Source organism: Bos mutus, chromosome 10 (assembly GCF_027580195.1).
Source record: "Bos mutus isolate GX-2022 chromosome 10, NWIPB_WYAK_1.1, whole genome shotgun sequence".
Lineage (NCBI taxonomy): Eukaryota > Metazoa > Chordata > Mammalia > Artiodactyla > Bovidae > Bos > Bos mutus.
Window position 1 is genome coordinate 37,866,174 of NC_091626.1, and position 12,345 is coordinate 37,878,518.

The window sequence follows — 12,345 nt, forward strand, 5'->3', positions numbered from 1 at the left end:
GTTTAAGGCTCCAAAGACAATGCAGCCTTTGCTAGACACTTAGCTATTAGAAGTATCTGGCTGCCGAGGTGGTTTTATGGTAATTGGATGAGAGCTGGGTGGAGAGGAACACAGCAGCACTGCCACAGGGCCCCAAGTTCCAGGTCACACTGCTTCCCTTCCAACTCATTCCTGTGTGACCTCAGGGCCACAGGACCTGCCCTAAAGGGCTGCTATGAGGATTAAACAAAATAAAGCATATAAACCCTCTCTGGCTGTGCCAGGCACATGCTAAGCTTTCTATGATGTTTGCTATTATTGTTCCTATTGCTATTATGAGTTCCTCTGACTCAGCCCCACACAAAAGCTGGCAAACGCTGGAATCACTCAGATGACAAGTGACTGGGACCCTGGAAGGGCCTGCCCTTGAGGCAGTGCTATGTGGTGAAGGGCAAGTTGTCTCCTGGTACAAAGGCCTCTTAAAGTCAGCAAGTATTGGACAGCTCAGACATGCACCATTGGAATTAGCTTGCCTGTTTCCCACACACTTTTCATGTTTTATAGCTTTAGAATCAGACACTTGGGAGATGCCAACTTGGAGACAGATTATCCCCTCTGGCAGGCTGTCTGCAATTTTTCTCCAGAATCTCCATTTGTCTTACATGGGAGCTACCTTCTTGAAAGTGAGTACTCAGGCTGCCTCGTGCAGCTCAGATCTGAGAGTGAAATAGAACCACCTATTCGTCTATGTGGGAGGACACATCTATGGGAATCAGGGGATTTAGCTTTTGGCTCTTTCCCCCTTGCTGAATCACCACAGTGCCTCTGGAATTTCCTTTAGCGCAGAGGTCCCAGATATTCTTGGTTTTGTAACTTTCAGTGCCATTCTTCATTGACCTTATTAAAAGGGTGGTAATTCTCAGTTGGAAAACGAAAGTAGCACAGTCCCCACTGCAGTTGTTGCAGTAAAAAAGAGGAAAATGTTTTCTTTTTTCTCTTGGCCTTTTCTGAACGTGTTTTACTTTAACTCTTCCTAATCTGTAGTCTAGAGACTAAGAAAGATTAACCGGATATGATAATCACATCCTGTGTTGGGTGCTCACCTTTCCAGCACTCTCTTTGCAGACCACTTGGTGCTTCCCAGGTGGCGCTAGTGGTAAAGAACCCAGCGGCCAATGCAGGAGACATTCCGTGGCTTGGGAAGATCCCTTGGAGGAGGAAATGACAACCTATTCCAGTATTCTTGCCTGGGAAACCCATGGACAGAGGAGCCTGGCAGGCTACAGTCCATGGGGTCACAAAGAATCAGACATGACTAGAGCGACTCAGCACACACACATACCTTGTAATGCTTCTCCTTTCATGCTACAGAAAGCAGGCCATAGTACAGTTCAAGAAAGACAGTGGACCTAACTACCAAGCCGCCTGACGCAAGTCTATGACTCTTTCTAAAACAATGTTACAGGAAGAAGAATATAAGATCCTTACACGTTCGTTCCTCATCACCAACCCGACTGCAAGCCCATATCTATATATCCCCTGATTCCTCATGCGGCACAGTCTCCCCTCCGTTAGCTGATGATTAAAAGCCACCTTTCTATTTCCTCCAGACTGTGTCTCTGTATTTTTATTTGCCTTTGGTGGACAGAGAAAGCCAAGATTTTTGGCGACATCACAGTGAGTCACTCCAAAGCATAGATGCAGTTGTCACTCTACAAAGCACAGGATATGCACCTGGATACTCATTTCAAATATGGGCTTTGTTATTGTCGAGACGTAAATGGGCCTAAATCACAGTGCCTCTCAGTTGGGAAAGCCCTGAGGAATATAACACATGAAGCCATCACTCTTATAGTGACATTTTAAAACCAGTCGTGAGGAGAGAGACAATGGAAAGACAGGGCTGCAAAAGGGGCTTTCTTTCCATTTGTAATATTCAATTTCTGTAAGAAAAAGGACCTAGAGCAATTATGGCAAAAAGTAAGTATTGTTAAATCTATGTGTTGAGCACAAGCATTTATATCACTTGGCTGTGTGTATTTTCAAGTATTTTTAATAATTGTGTATATTTTGAAGAAAGAGCAGTACAGTTTTTGGCACCTAAAAAGAAAGGTGTCTCAACTCAGAACAGCCAAAGAAAAGCAAATAGAGTGAGGAGTTGCTCAAAGCTTTCATCAAGGTGGGTTTCAGAATGATGCTGGAGGGTGCAGCTCGTGTGAAGAAAGTGGCCAATCTGTTTTAAGTTGTTCAATTGCTCAGTTGTGTCCGACTCTTTGCGACCCCACGGACAGCCAGGCTTCCCAGTATTTCACTATCTCCTGGAGCTTGCTCAGACTCACGTCGATTGAGTCGGTGATGCCATCCAACCATTTCATCCTCTGTCGTCCCCTTCTCCTCCTGCCTTTAAGTTAAAGGAGTAAAAAGGACTTGGCAGGTAGCTTGGGTGAAGGGCAACTGCTCTTTAACTCACCAGCAGGGGCTCAATTCAAAGTGCTCTCCTTTTTTCTCTGACTTCATTGAGGTATGAAACATAAATTTAAATGGTTTAACAAGTAGGTAACAACAACAACAACAACAAAATTGTTTGGATACGAGTCAGTTTAGACAAAATGGTGCTGAAATGGGCAGTAGCTTTGAAAACCCTCATTTTGAAAATGTAGGCTGGCAAATCCAAGAAAAGTTGCCACCAGAATACAAATTCAGAATTGAATTGTTTTGTTTCTTCATGAAGGGGTAAAAAAAAAAACCCACATCAAAACAAAGAGGAAAAACCCAAGTAGGGTGAATGAATTCAATTGTTCAACTAATCATGAAACTGCCTCCCAAAATGGGCTCACTTAGCAAACATGGAGACTAAACACTCTCCGTGGTCAAGCGGAAGAGTAAAGAACAAATGTGCTCCCTGCACAGAAGTAGGCTGTTGTGAGGAAAATGAAATCTGAAAAGCCATAAAGTGTTGATTGTGGGGAATACAAGTCATAGAAGACCTTCATGTCATTTACCTGTGATAAAAATTTCAGGTTAAGTGGCAAGATAAAGAATAACACCATGAATCATCTTTATTCATGAAAAAGTCCTTAGACAAGGATTTCTCTGACACAGTAAAAAAGACTGTCTCAAATCAGACTTTCCTTCTGCCTAAAACTGATCATATAATAAGAAATAATTACATGAAACTCTCTCCGATGTGGACCTGCACACGTCAGTTTCTAGTGTCTTTTCCATAGTCATGGTCCTAATATAAACTGTAAACTGATGCAAAAGGAAGCCGTTTCTGTTTCAACCCACAAGTATATTTTAACCTTTGCTGCTGTTCAGTCACTCAATCATGTCCGACTCTTTGCGTCTCCATGGACTGCAGCATGCCAGGCTTCCCTGTCCTTCACTATCTTCCAAAGTTTGCTAAAACCCATGTCCATTGAGTCAGTGATGCCGTCCAACCATTTCATCCTCTGTCTGCTCCTTCTCCTCCTGCCTTCAATCTTTCCCAGCATCAGGGTCTTTTCCAGTGAGTTGGCTCTTCACATCACGTGGCCCAAGTGTTGGAACTTCAGCTTCAGCATCAGTCCTTCCAGTGAATTCAGTGTTGATTTCCTTTAGGATTGACTGGTTTGATATCCTTGCTGTCCAAGGGACTCTCAAGAGTCTACTCCAGCACCACAGTTCGAAAGCATCTGTTCTTTGGTGCTCAGCCTTCTTTGTGGTCCAACTCTCACATTTCTACACAATTACTGGAAAAACCATAGCTTTGACTATACAGACCTTTGTCAGCAAAGAGATGTCTCTGTTTTTCAATACACTGTCTAGGTTTGTCATAGCTTTTACGTAATTTCCAACATATTGTGACTGAGGAGACAAATTTCTGGAGGCCAAAGGATGAGATGGTTGAGTGGCCTCACCAACTCAATGGATATGAATTTAAGCACACTCCGGGAGACATTGAAGGACAGGGAAGCCTAGGGTGCTGTAGTCCATGTGTGCATGCTAGGTCGCATCAGTCATGTCCAACTCTTTTGTAACTCCATGGACCAGAGCCTTCCAGGCTCCTCTGACCATGGGATTCTCCAAGCAATAATACTGGAGTAGTTTGCCATGCCCTCCTCCAGGGGATCTTCCCACCTCAGGGATCAAACCCGCATCTCTTATTTCTCTTATTATCTCTTATCTTAACCTTGCATTGGCAGCTGGATTCTTTACCACTAGAATCACCTGGGAAGCCTGTGCTGCAGTCCATAGGGGTCGCAAAGAGTCGGACAAGACTTAGTGACTGAACAACAAACCTCATGTACGTGTTTTCAGACCATAGAGATTAAACATGACTTATCCTTCCAAAACTACTAAAAGGACCCAGAGAGACACATGGCTATTTTTTTTTTATAATTTTAAAAATTATATTAAAACAAACACAGAGATTGTGTTTGTTAGGGTGTTTTGGGTTGCAGAAATCAATTTAAGTTAGTGAATACACACCAAGAGAACATTTTATAAGATACAGGGCGACCCAAGGTTGAGAATACATGAGACCTCGGAAGCAGCCATCACTCATCACTGTGTCTCTCTGAGAAACGGCTTTGTCTTCTTGGAAGAAGAGCTTTCTTTGCTACTCAGTCCCCATGATGAACAGGAAAAGGACATCTATAGCTTGCAAGCCCGAAAGTTTTAAAGTACCTGTCATTCCACAACTGCTGGCCTGTGCTCACACTCCCTCATCCTCACACACCCACTTCATCTTGGATTCCCTCATTTAACTCCAAATGTGTGGTTAAGGGATGTTCACTGGTCTAGCTTGAACTACGAGTCTGTGGCCAGCACTTTAGATCACACAGCTGCTGAGAGTGATCCCAGTAGGTCTCCAGAGAAGAGGATGTGGCAAATGACCTATGAATTTCACTACACATATGCTACAGAGCAGAATGCCTTCATGCAAAATACTTATAGAATGCCTCCTCTGTGCCTGATGTTTTCTGAGGTTCTGGGGGCACAACAGTGAAAAAAAAAAAGATAAAGTTTCTCCTCTCAGGAAGCTTAGAGTCCACTGAGGAAGGAAACAATAAAGAAATACTCAGTAAAATACCTAAGATATCTGTTGGTTGTAAATACAGTGAACAGCAGTAACGGCGAGCTCAGACATAGTTAACAACCAGCCCTCTGGAAGGCATTTGATAATTTCTGTGGTATTTATCGGAGAAGGCAATGGCACCCCACTCCAGTACTCTTGCCTGGAAAATCCCATGGATGGAGGAGCCTGGTAGGCTGCGGTCCATGAGGTCTCTAAGAGTAGGACACGACTGAGCGACTTCACTTTCACTTTTCACTTTCATGCATTGGAGAAGGAAATGACAACCCACTCCATTGTTCTTGCCTGGAGAATCCCAGGGATGGGGGAGCCTGGTGGGTTGCCGTCTATGGGGTCGCACAGAGTCGGACACGACTGAAGCGACTTAGCAGCAGCAGCAGCAGCAACAGTGACAGTCCATGGGGTTACAAAGAGTCAGACATGACTGAAGTGACTTAGCCGACACACACGGTGACTTTCAAGCTCTCAGTGTGATATCCCTGACCATGGACTTGGGAGGAGATGAGCTGTAATGCACTATTGCAGAGTAGCCCCACCATAGACAGACACAAGGGATATAACCTCAAAGCACAGATGAGGGTAAAACATAGTAAAAGAACTAGGACGTTATGAGTTTTTAGGATATATTACTTTTGTTTTTAACATTATCAATTTCATTGTAATTTGAACTATTTAATTTTTAGTGATGGCTTTGTTTAATAACTAGCTCACAGAATTCCTGAAAATTTTATCCTCTGTTCTCACAGGCCAGTATGAGCCAGATCCAGGACACCACTGGAGGTAAGGAAAACAAAGCAGATGGAGGGGTGGTGTTCCAGATACTGGAACTGCTGTGTAACTAACCACCCAAGACTTAGTGGCTTGGAATAAGAACTGTTCTACTACATCTCATACTTTTGCGGACCAGACAGGGCCCAGATGGGGGAGTCCTTCTAGTCAGTGATGTCAACTGGCAAATGGACTAGTCTTGAAGGTCCAGAGCGTCTGCAGCCTCAGTGGAGGTGACCAGAAGCCTGGGCTAAGCTGGAATTCTTGAGTGGAGTGCCTCCACTTTACTTGAGCATGGCAGCTTCAGGTAATCAAATCCAGGACTCCCAGAGAAACTGTTCTAAGAGGCAGGAAGTGGAAACTGTCAGCCTCCTAAGGCCTGGGCCTGGAAACTGTCCCAGCCCCACATCTGCCATATTCTGTTGCTCAAAGAAACCACAGGACCTGCCTACATGTAAGTGACAGAGACGCTGTCTCTCCACAGGAAGGGGATCAAAGAACGTGCGGCCATCCCCAATCCACCACAGAGAGGGAACAGTAGTGGTCACGGAGCTCTGATATTTTAAAGATGGTGGTTGGGGAAGACTTTTCTACTGAGGTGATTTTTTTTTTCTCCTAAGAACCAAGCCATATGAACAAATAAAATGTGCATATGAGTTATTGAGTCCAGGTTTTGGCAGTAATTCTAAGTCCTTAGACCCCGCTCTACCATAAGTGGGGAATATCTCTCAGTGACCACTTAAGAGCCAAGTCTTACTACCCAGGTGAAAGACACCAAAGTTCAAAGAATCCAGGCACCTGTTCCCAGACACCAAGCAAGGCCTTGAATACTGGTCAGCAGCAGAATGTAACCTGAGCCCAGTTCTTCTACCCAGATCTTCTATTTAAAAGCTCAGTGCTTCTTCTATGGGCTTCCACTATGGCTCAGATGGTAAAGAATCTGCCTACAATACAGGAGACCCAGGTTTGATCCCTGGGTCAGGAAGATCCCCTGGAGGAGGAATGGCAATCCATTCCGGTATTCTTGCCTGGAGAATTCCATGGACAGAGGAGCCTGGTGGACTACAGTCCACAGGGCACAAAACTTTTTCTAATCAGTGTTAGCACATGATTCAGCATTTGACACTTTCCTTTTATAAAATACACATATTTCATATAGATAAGAATGTACATTCCTTAAGAGAGACTTACTTTTACACTTCTCCAGGGCTGCTGTGTACAGTACACTATGCAAGATATCACCAGGTACACTACGCAAGATATTACCAGGTTAAGAGTATGCACTTGGCCTGCCAGGCTTGTGATGTGGGGCAGGACCACGCTGTCTCAGAGGGATGGGTATCTTTTTCTGTTCCTATGAAAAAGCAGCAGGTTGTAGCCCTATACTTCTCTTACAAAAGTGCACTTCGTGTAACATAGTGATGGGCATGCCTAGAAGGATCCTGGGGAGGTGGGTAGAGTGAACGGGTTGTACTGATTAATAGCATTCAGATTCCTCTGAAAGTTTGTCTTATGGACACGCTATGATTATCTGTTGCTGTATAATGAACCACCCCAAACCTAGTAGACGATATAGATCTTCAACTGAAAACTTCCTTTGGTTCCGACTCTGTGTGACCCTATGGACTGCAGCCAGCCAGGCTCCTCTGTCCATGGGATTTTCCAGGCAAGAATACTCGAATGGGTTGCCATTTCCTCCTCCAAGGCATCTTCCTGACCCAGGGATCAAACCTGTCTCTTTGTCTCCTGCATTGGCAGGTGGATCCTTTACCGTTAGTGCCACCTGGGAAGACCCTCATCAATTTAATAGCCACTTTATTGTGCTCACGGATGCTTGGGGTCAGGAATTCGGATAGGACAGAGTAGGGGTATATTGTCTCTGTTTCATGATGTCTGGGGCCTCAGCTGCAAAACTCATTTGGGAGCTGGAATGATCTGCAGGCTTCCTTCCTTATATGTCTGGGATCAAGCTGAAAGGACTCAAAGGCCAGCCTCCACTGGGACTGTCAATAGGAGCATGGGCATGTGGCCTTCTCCTGTGACTGGGGTTTCCCACAGCGTGGCGGCTGGCTCTGACACAGAGCACCAAAGGAGGGATGTCCAAAAAGCAAGCCTTCTGAGAAAGCCTGGGGGTAGCTGCATGGCCTTCTAAGCCCAACCTCGGAAGTCACCATCTCCAAGACACATTACTGGCTGCAAGCATGTAACTGTGGCCAGCTTACACTCGAGGGCAGGGAAGTGAGACTCTGCCTCTTGATGAGGACTAGCATGTGGGATGAGAGATGTCGTCGTGGCCATCTTTGGAAAATGCAGCCTGCCACAGGGCACATCTCTTCAACAACCCAGTACCACCTGGGTTGGGAAGATCCCTCGGAGGAGGGCATGCAACCCACTCCAGCATTCTTGCCTCGAAAATCCCATGGACAGAGGAGCCTGGCAGGCTACAGTCCATGAGGTCACAAAGAGTCAGACAGGACTGAGCGACCAAGCACACACATACCACCAAAGAAATGGAGCTGTGATTGAGGGATGCAGCCCCTTAACTGCGCCCCTCCCCCAACAACAATGATGCTGGTGCCAAAGGGCCCTCTGGGGCCAGGTACAGAGTGACAGCATCCTGAGGCCAGCACCTGAGTCCCCAAAAGCCTCTTTCAAGTTTGCAGTCAGAATGTGAGCTGAGCATAGGCCATGATGGCAGCTTCAAATGCCCCAGCTTCTTTTCGCCCTTGGGCTTAGTGGTTATGCCATGAGCCTGACAGGTTGAGGGTTTGTCTCTTTTTCTAATCTGTGGGCCACCAGCTAACTGTCAGAGTTATCAGGGCTCAGGCCAAAGCCAGATGTTCTTAACAGATGTGCAAAGTAGGCAGTTCCCGTATTACATCTTTTTAAGTTGTCTGATGTTATATGATGGCTTTTTTAGTCTAATTTAGGGTTGAACACCCCTGGCAAGGCAATTGTAGCCATTTCCTCTATTTTAGTTCACACAAAGAAACCCAGCCCTGATTTCAAACCTTTTTTAACTAATTGGGTGGCCTTCTGCAGCTGGGCTGTGGAAACCAAGGGAAGTTTCAAATTGAAGATTATATATTATATATATATATATATAGAGAGAGAGACAGTTGTGAAATGCATTCTGTCCAACCCACCCCTTGCCACTATTTCTCTCCATTATTAATATAAGTAAGAATGTAAGAAACCACCAGACATAACTGCAAGCACATCATAGTGCTCTCTTTCGGCCTCTACCCTATCAATTCTACCTGGATTTCATATCTGGAGGCTTTGAGGAAAAGTGCAGTAAAGCTCCTGCTTAGTTACAGCGTATCACCAAATAATAAATACCAAGTCCACCCTTCCCCTGCCCCTTTCCTCTGATCTGGCTTTGCTCCAGTTGTGATGTCTGCAAAACGAGCTGTCACCAGATCAGACTTCTTCAGGTCAGAAGTGGGAGGGAGCTGTACACCCGCAAATGAAATGCCCCTGTGAACACAGGATTTGTTTCCTCTATCGAGTGCTATTCATGTGCTTATAAACAAACTGCTTTTATTATTCAACTTATAAAACTCCGCTGTTTAAAGTCTGCATTTAACTACATTGCACACTAACATCTGTGACAATGAGAAATGCACTAACATGTCCCATTTCCCACCCTCCCATCACCACTACCCGCTCCCCACCCCCCGCCAATATGACAATGTACATCCAAGATTATAAAGTGCTAAGATGGAAACCAGGTATGTATAGGAGAAGAAATACTTATGAGAGGATGTGAGAGTGACTATCAAATGTTTGTTAGGAATGAGAATGAACTCTGTGTGGAGTTGGGTGAGCCTTGGAAAGGTCTAGGTGAGTGAGCTGACAGAACCCATGCGTGACTCACAGCAGGCTCCGGCTAGGCCTGTAGTGCCCTTGGACTCAGTAAGAAATAAAACATGGAAGTAAATATTTTGTGACTAACACAAAGGCTGCGTTCCATGGTAACAAGGTGACCCCAGAGCATCAGACATCCCTCCTGCCACCTGCACCTCCCCACCCCACCATCCAGAAACGATGCAAAAGGCAAGCCAAGGCTCAGGGCTCTTGTGATCTGGGAAGTTCCTCCAGGGCTGGTAGATTCACTGAACTTCATGTCCACTTCAATCCATTAGAAACAGAGGCACAGAGCTGCCAAAGCTGTTTGTAACTTTAATGTATGTGTAATGGCTGATTTTGTGGATCAGTCTGGCTGGGTCACAGTACTCAGTCAAGCACCAGTCTAGAGACTTCTGTCAAGGCATTTTTCAGATGTGATTAACATTTAACTCAGTAGACTTTAAGTAAAGCAGAGTACTCTCTATCAGTGTGTGTGTGCTTGATTAATTTACTTAGCAGGGACTGCAAGCTGCCAATACCCATTTTTCTCTTCTTTCTTGGTGTCAGAATCCTAATTTTATTTAGGATGGTAACGTTCTAGCTAAAAGACTACGTTTCCCAGTTTGCCTTACAGCCAAGGATGGCCCCATGATTTACCTCTGTCCAATGACAGGTGAGCATTGTTGAGTAGGATTTACAGGAAAGCTTCTTTAAAAAGAAGAAAGGCTATTGGCATGTACCCTGTCTCCCTTTTTGAGTTTTCTGTCTGGAACTCTGATGGTGTTTTGAACTCAGTGGCCTTCTTGAATCATGAAACCACCCACTAAAAATGGCAGAGCAGAAAAATACCAGCTCTGGACTGGCTACTCCCTTATACTTGAAGAAAAACTAAACCACTAACCTTTAAAAACCACTATAATTCCGGTTTGTGAACAACAGTGTACTGTAATTCCGAAATGATCAGATAATACACAGAAGCTACAGTAATTCAAAGCAAACCTCAACAGTCCTCAAACCCAGGCCATCATTTATGGTCTGGTCCAGCTTGTCTTATAAAATGGATAGTATTATTAGTCCCACTTTACAGAAGATGAAACTGAGTTACAAAGAAGCTAAGTAACTTGCCAAGATCACATAATCAGCAAGTGACTGAGCTTTGAACTTAGATCTAGTCAATTCTGAAATTTGCACTCTTTTTTTTTTCTTAATAAAATATGGAATGCTTCATGAATTTGCGTGTCATCCTTACACAGGGGCCATGCTAATCCTCTCTGTATCTTGGAATCTGCACTCTTAACCACAGTGCCTCCCAATGGTAAAGCTAAGAATAATGGGTGGAAGTCATGGGACACAGACTCCCGTTCAATATAAGGAAGACTCTTCTAAAAGGGGGCTGTTCAATAACAGCATAACTAGGAATATGTAATTAAAGACTGAATAACCACTCTTAGGGCTTTCCAGGTGGCACTAGTGGTAAACAATCCACATGCCAATGCAGGAGATTCAAGGGACGCAGGTTCGATCCCTGAGTCAGGAAGATTCCCTGGAGTAGGAAGTGGCAACCTACTCCAATATTATCCAGTATTAGTCTATTTCAGTTCACCCAAGTCTACATATGTGTTTTGATAGAATTAAGCACTCCATATTAGGAATTTTAAAAAGAAAGGGCAAATTTAATATTAATACTGGCTATTCTAGTTCTTGACTTCCTTGTAGTTTTAGTTCTAGTTCTTGACTTCCCTGTAGTTCAAATGGTAAAGAATCTGCCTGTGATGCAGGAGATCAGGGTTCGACCCCTGGGTCGGGAAGGGAATAGCAATTCACTCCAGTATTCTTGCCTGGAGAATTCCAAGGACAGAGAAACCTGGGGGGCCAAAGTCCATGGGGTTGCAAAGAGTCGGACATGACTGAGCAACTAACACACACACACACACATTCTAGTTCTTAATTTGGGTAGTGGGATGGAGGGTCTCCATTTTATTACTGTGTTTCATCACTTATGTATATGTTCCAATGTCTTTTAATATATATTAAACATGACATGCTTGGTGGGCTATAGTCCATGGGGTTGCAATGATTTGGACACAACTTAGCAACTAAACCAAACACGACATTCTAAGTGGCTTAGTGGTAAAGAATCTGCCTGCCAATGCAAGAGATGCATGAGACCCAGATTCAAACCCTGGGTCAGGAAGATCCCCTGGAGGAGAAAATGGCAGCTGGTTCCAGTCCATGAGGTCGCAAAAGAGACACAACTGAGCATGCATGTGTGAAAACATGACATAATGGTCTTTATTAGTGAGAAGGTAAGTGGCCAACTTGGTTTGGGTGTTATATGCAAGGGGAGTGGTAGCCTGTGCCCATTCACTGCACCCTCACCTCTGGGCTGAGACTGGAGCCTCTGTGGCCTCAGTACTCCTTCTTCTTGGAGAGAGCATCTCAGTGAGGGCTCTTGGACCATGACTGAGTTGACCACCTGCCTCTCACCTGTTCCTGGGCAGTTTGGAGCAGTAGAGCTGAGTCTCAGGGCACCATCTAAAGAGTATGAACACAATGGTAACAGAGGCATCCTGGGTCTGTGCTCAGAGTTCATGTCTTTTTATTGTCTCCATCTTCTCTCCACTCCTGTTGTGGCCCTCTCTTCTGACTTCTTACTCCTTCCTCTTCTC

At 44.7% G+C, this 12,345-nt stretch overlaps 1 pseudogene; it reads right to left on the bottom strand.

The window, feature by feature from the left end:
* Positions 1-10,884: 10,884 nt before the first annotated feature.
* LOC138989597 (U6 spliceosomal RNA) lies at positions 10,885-10,982 on the bottom strand (annotated as a pseudogene).
* Between the last annotated feature and the right edge of the window lie 1,363 nt (positions 10,983-12,345).